Source organism: Hippichthys cyanospilos, chromosome 17 (assembly GCF_059441005.1).
Source record: "Hippichthys cyanospilos isolate Australia breed blue-spotted pipefish chromosome 17, RoL_Hcya_1.0, whole genome shotgun sequence".
Classification (NCBI taxonomy): Eukaryota; Metazoa; Chordata; class Actinopteri; order Syngnathiformes; family Syngnathidae; genus Hippichthys; species Hippichthys cyanospilos.
Window position 1 is genome coordinate 8,860,786 of NC_142385.1, and position 6,000 is coordinate 8,866,785.

Genomic DNA, 6,000 nt, shown 5'->3' on the forward strand with positions numbered 1-6,000 from the left:
TATGAATTTTACACTTATTTGCCAAAAGTAACTGATTTCTTAATTGCTTTCTAGAGTAATAAATTATTTGAGTATTTTAGTACCTAATGTAATCAAGTACTTTGGAGTATATCAATTACATTAGTACTTACACAAAGTAATGGATCGCTTTAGTTCTTATTCAATTAATTTTGCACTTATTTACCAAAAGTAATGAAATATTTCTTACTTTAGTATCAGTAATCAATTTAAGTACTTTAGGACTTATAGTAATCAAATACTTTAGTACATAACAATTAATTCATTTAATACCTACACAAAGTACTATATCACTTTATTTCCTATTCAATTAATGTTGCACTTAATTACCAAAAGTAACTGAATATTTACTGCTTTCGTATCAGTAATCAATTCTTTGAGTAATTTAGCACCAGAAGTATTCATGTACTTTAAGTGCATAACAATGAATTACTTTCGTACTTTGTAATGGATTACTTTATTTCTTATTCAGTTAATATCGCACTTATTTACTGAATGTTAACTGGTTACTTTTGTACTTATTTTCTTAAAAGTAAACAATTTCTTTAATAGTTAATAACCTTAAGCGGTTGACTACAGTACTTTTTAATTACAGTGGGCCCCCGCATTACGAGATTAATCCGTTCCGCGGATGGGGTCGTAAGGCGAATTGGTCGTATGACGTGCAATCCAAACCAATGTTAAATAGCTAATGCGACATTGTACATACATATTAAAAATTTGTACCAAAATAGAACATATATACATGTATAAAATCAGAAAACATCATAAATAAAAAAAAAATATAGAAAGGATTTATTTACCTTTGTTATACCCATATTTCCTAATAAGGGTTATGTCCAGCATTGTTTCCATATAAATCATCTTCTGTCTTTAACATCACTAGCAATCTTGGGACCCATGGCTAACCCTTAATACAGTTTTGTAACCACTCACAATCGAACAAAGCTTTACCGCTCCGCCATTTTGAAACGAGTGCGGCCGACCAATAGCAGACCACCATCTCCGTGAGGGGACGCCGACCAATAGGAGAATTGTAGTGACGCGTCGCAGGGACGGCAACTGAAAATAAGAGTAATTACCTAAAAACGCCTGCAGATGGAGATGAAACAACACAAATACAGCCAAGCCCCTAGGGTCATGACAGTTGCAAAACTGGAAAATGTCATAAAGAGGGGATGAAAAACTCACAACATGAAAATAACTTAAGTCAGAGACGTTGTAACACGGGGGTCCGCTGTACTTTAATACCCAATTCATTTAGTGCTAGCTATCATTAAAGAGAAGGAAAAAAATGTGTTTGTTGGGATTGAACGAGTTGAGGTCCACCATTTTGCAGCTCGAATCGGACCTTTGCGGAGGTAACGAGGCTGTGCGTCAAGCAGTGGGAACGCGGGACACGTTAGGCGGCTGCGTAATTATTCCCGTGTGGCGTGTTTTGTCCAAGGGAGCAAACGGTTGCCGTGGCCCCGGCCCGCACGAGGCCCGCCAGATCTGCATACGGGCCCCACGGTGCTCGGAGGTGCCGGCGAGCGAGCGAGCGAGCGAGTGAGCGGGGTGCGTGCGGAGCTGGTGAAACGTCTTCCACGCGAGAGGAGCTAGACGGGGAGAAGCGCGTGAGGCGGCCGAGGGGAGACAGAAGGCGGGCCGTTCTGGATTCCTTCGAGCAACTCCAAATAGATTTCCAGGCAAAACATATTTGCATACGGCAAGACAGTGCTATGAGCTATCCCGGCGAGCTGAGGCGTGTGTGCACTGAACAGATGGGTAATGTTTTTAGAGCTTTCTTGCAGAAATTTCAGCCCATTAAATTGAGATCTTGGGCATTATTCAGCCGGCGTTTGTTCAGCGACATGACAAAGAGGCCGGCGCATCAAGCTGCTCTCGTTAATCACACGTCGTTCCCGATAGGCCCTTGCCGGGCCCGCCCCGCCCGGCGTTTCGGCTCAAGGGCCGCCTTCCATTTGGACAGATGGGCCGGGTCAGTTGAAGATGAGCTTCAAAAAGAATGCGCGATATGGAAAAATGCTTGTAAAAATGCTAATTCAACTAATTCAATCAAATAAAATTCATAAAATATTGGTAGTTATGTATATATATATATATATATATATATATATATATATATATATATATATATATATATATATATATATATATATATATAAATGATTAGCAGGCATCATCGTGTTATTACTGTTGTTATTCGTTTCAATCCTGCTATAATCAATTATTATATTGGTTATTTACATATATACACATACGTACATGATGAATTAACCAATCGTTTCATATAATAAAAAGCAACAATGCTTTTATTTTTTTAGTGGTCGGACTAAAGAATTCTCATTGAATTTTATTATCCTTGCATTCCCTGGTTGTTAAGGATACAAAAATCATAATTAAAAAAAAAATCTAAAATTTTAGTTTTTACAAAGCTAAATAATAACATAAAAATGTACTGTCACACTATTTTTTTGTCCAAAATGAAATACTAAAATTAAATGCGTTAAATTAATATTGTGTTTTGTATATAAAAATAAATTAATATAAATAAAATAATGAAATAAATACATTTTTCACACAATTAAATTTTTAGCTTTGTTGGCTGGATTAAAGAATGTTTCAGTCGCCATATTTGGTGTGCCAGCTATACTTCGCTCACCCTTGCAACAGAGGCAGTATCTATTAGTTAGCACATAATTAAAAAAAAATACTCTGGCAATTTGGTATTTTTTGTGGTCACAGAAAATTAAAAAAGACTTTTACACAATTACGATATTAGTGTTACGGAATAGGGACATAAAGCTCTCAGTGTTGGTTCAGCCCTTCTTCCCTCTCTCTCCAAGACGACGTAATGCGTCAGTATGGCCCCTCGTCGTCCCCCTCTGGGCTGTATGAAAAATTCACCAGGCCTTCCCATTAGAGTCATTCCGAATCAGGGAGCAAGGCGTCGCGTTGCACCGACGTGACACTTGTACCTCTTTGCACTTAGCAACGCAAATTGTTCTTGTTTACAAAAATCACAGCCCGATTTTGGTACTTTATGGCACAAAATAACCTTCACACCTTTCATTCTTTTTGCTGTGTGCGTTACAAATGACGCCTTCACTCACGTGAACACGCATGGTCTTTTTTTATCACAGTGGGGACATCCCATTGACGTGATGCATTTAGTAGCCCCAAATTCTAACCTTAATTATTGAAACGGATTGCCTAACCCTAGTCCTTACTCTAATTTCAACAAAAATCCAATTCAAAATAATCTAGAGTATAACAATCAATTACTTAAGGGCTTACACAAAGCCCTAATTTCAACCAAAATCCAGTTCAAAATAACCAAGTACTTTCGTGTATAACAGCCAATTACTTTAGTACTTAAACAAAGTAGTTGATTACTTTAGTCCTTATTCAATTAATTTCATACTAATTATCTGAAAGTAATTGATATTTTATTACTTGAGTAACAGCAATGAATTATTTGAGCAATTTAGGGCCTAAAGTAATCAAATACTTCAGCACATAGCAATTGATTTAATACTTACACAAAGTAATTGATCATTTTAGTTCCTATTCAATTAATTCTGTACTTACTTACCAATAGGAACTGTTTTTAGTAACCTAAAGGAATCAAGTGCTTTAGTACTTAAAGTAATCAAGTACTTTGTATATAACAATAAACTACTTTAAGACTTACACAAAGTAATTGATTGCTTTAGTTGTCATTCAATTAAGTTTGCACTTATTTACCAAAAGTATTTTTTTTTTTATTACTTTAACTTAAAGTAGTCAATTCTTTGAGCACTTTACTTTACTTTACTTACAAAGAGTAATCAATTACTTTAGTTCCTATTCAAATAATTTTGTCCTTATTTACCAAAAGTAAATATTTTTTTTATTACTTCAGAAAAGTAAATGAATTTCTTTAGTACATTAGTACAGTGCTTTTCAATTATATTTTACCAAACCCCCCTAGGAATGTGAAAACCTTTCACCCCCCTACGCTGTGCACTGACTGAATTTGTGCGCTTCTCCAAAATGGTGCCCACAAGTCCAAGAGTTCCCCACAATGCAGCGAAACTAGAGCACACACACATACACAGGCATCATCTCCAGTCGCGAATGGTTAAAAACAGATGGACAATACCCTTTTCAGTGCGGGCCTTTCACACCGACGGTGCGAAGGCTGACCTTTAGAGCGGTGAGGGTGAGAGCGCTTGGCTTCCACCGGCGCAATACCTCCAGGCGGGACAGCCCGACATTCCAGCGACTCGGATACTGGACGTTAAAACGACAAACTACGGAGCGGGTTGACCTTAGAGTCACTTGGATGCTATGCGAGCTTGTGATGAGGTGACGTGCATATAATACTTACAAAAAATGTTGAGTTAATCCATCTATGCCATTTGACCTATTTTGGGTTATTTTTGAGCTAAATCTAAATCCCATATCTTTTATCTTTTCTACTCAAACGTGTTTATGAATTGTTTTATGGATTATGGGTTGATAGGTAGACAGCATGGCTGGGAAGTACTCAATCTAGCTCATCACATTCATTGTACAGGCCTAAAGTCAAAAGCAATGTTTGTAATAAAGTATTATGAAATGTAAGTGTTACTTGTGTTACTGCCTTTTAAATATGACTTGAATGAATAAATCGCTTTCACATAGTTGAGAAAAGCATTCTCGGACGCCTGGGAGGTGACTGCAGGAAATACAGGCCGGAAATGCAAGATAGAAGTTTTGAGTTATCCAATAAATTTGCAAAATGTTGCTTTTCATTTGTAGTATATGTGACAGATGATAGGATAATTGCGTGACTGAAAGGAAGACTGTCTGTAAAGTTTAGCTTTTCGTTTAAGATCACACGGTTTCTAAATTTGGCCATTCCCTCATCTTTGTAGACACGTATGTGCGGTGTTTTATTTTTTTTGTCCTTTTTCTGGGCATACTTTAGCTTTGTGCCCTCTGTGGCCTGTGGGTTTTCGGCCTCCTCCAAACATATGAGCGCTGCCAGAGTGCACCATGCTGCCAGGCGTGTCGTGGCCTCATGATTAAATATTACAGCCCACTAAATGGATGGAGATTAGCCTCTGTGGGAATGTAAGGGCCTAATTTACCCCCCCGGCAACAAGCCTCCTCTGTGTGTGTGTGTGTGTGTTTGTGTGTGTGCGCATGTGTGTGTGTGTGGTGTTAAAAGAATAAAAATTTTAAAAAGCAAAGAAGGGAGTAAACTTTACCCCACTTTACAGTTTTTTTTCTACATTGGTTTCAATTATAAAGTGTACATGATATATTTGGCTATAAATGTACTTAAGCTACTCAATCCTTATGTTTTTCATTACAAGCAATATAGGTCAAATCCCCATAAATGGAAAGACTGCAAGGCTTTATATGAATATTTCTTGATGCGCTTGTATTCACTTCCACATGCTGTTGAAAAGGTTCTAAAATGTGACAGTCCCAGCAAGGAATGTGTGCAATTCCCACTTGCCATTCAAATTTGTGGATGTTTTCCGTGTTGTGTTATGCCAGCTCAGCATTGGGCACTCAATTATTGATGTTCTGGTTTTGTAGTTCACCACCTATAAAATGCTTTTAAGGACGTGAGTGCATGTTTTGAGGTCTTTGCATGAAATGCCTGAACTTTATTATTTATAAACACGCGTTTTATGGAAAAGGGAGTTACGCACCTTTCATCACATGGTATTGAGCCCCAGAAATGACATTGGGGGGGGTTGTATTTTTAACACGTGATATCTACATTGTGGCCATGAATTAATTTACATCCTTTCTCTTTAAAATGTATTGTATTGGCTGTACCTAAATCGTGGCCTTGAAAAAAAAAAAATATATATATTTTTTTGCCCCAAATCTGCATTTTTGTGCACACGATGTCAACTGTATATTTTGGTTACAAAATAATTGACCCGCCCATCATTCATAATTCAAATTTTTTTGCACATGAAATGCCTCAGTTTT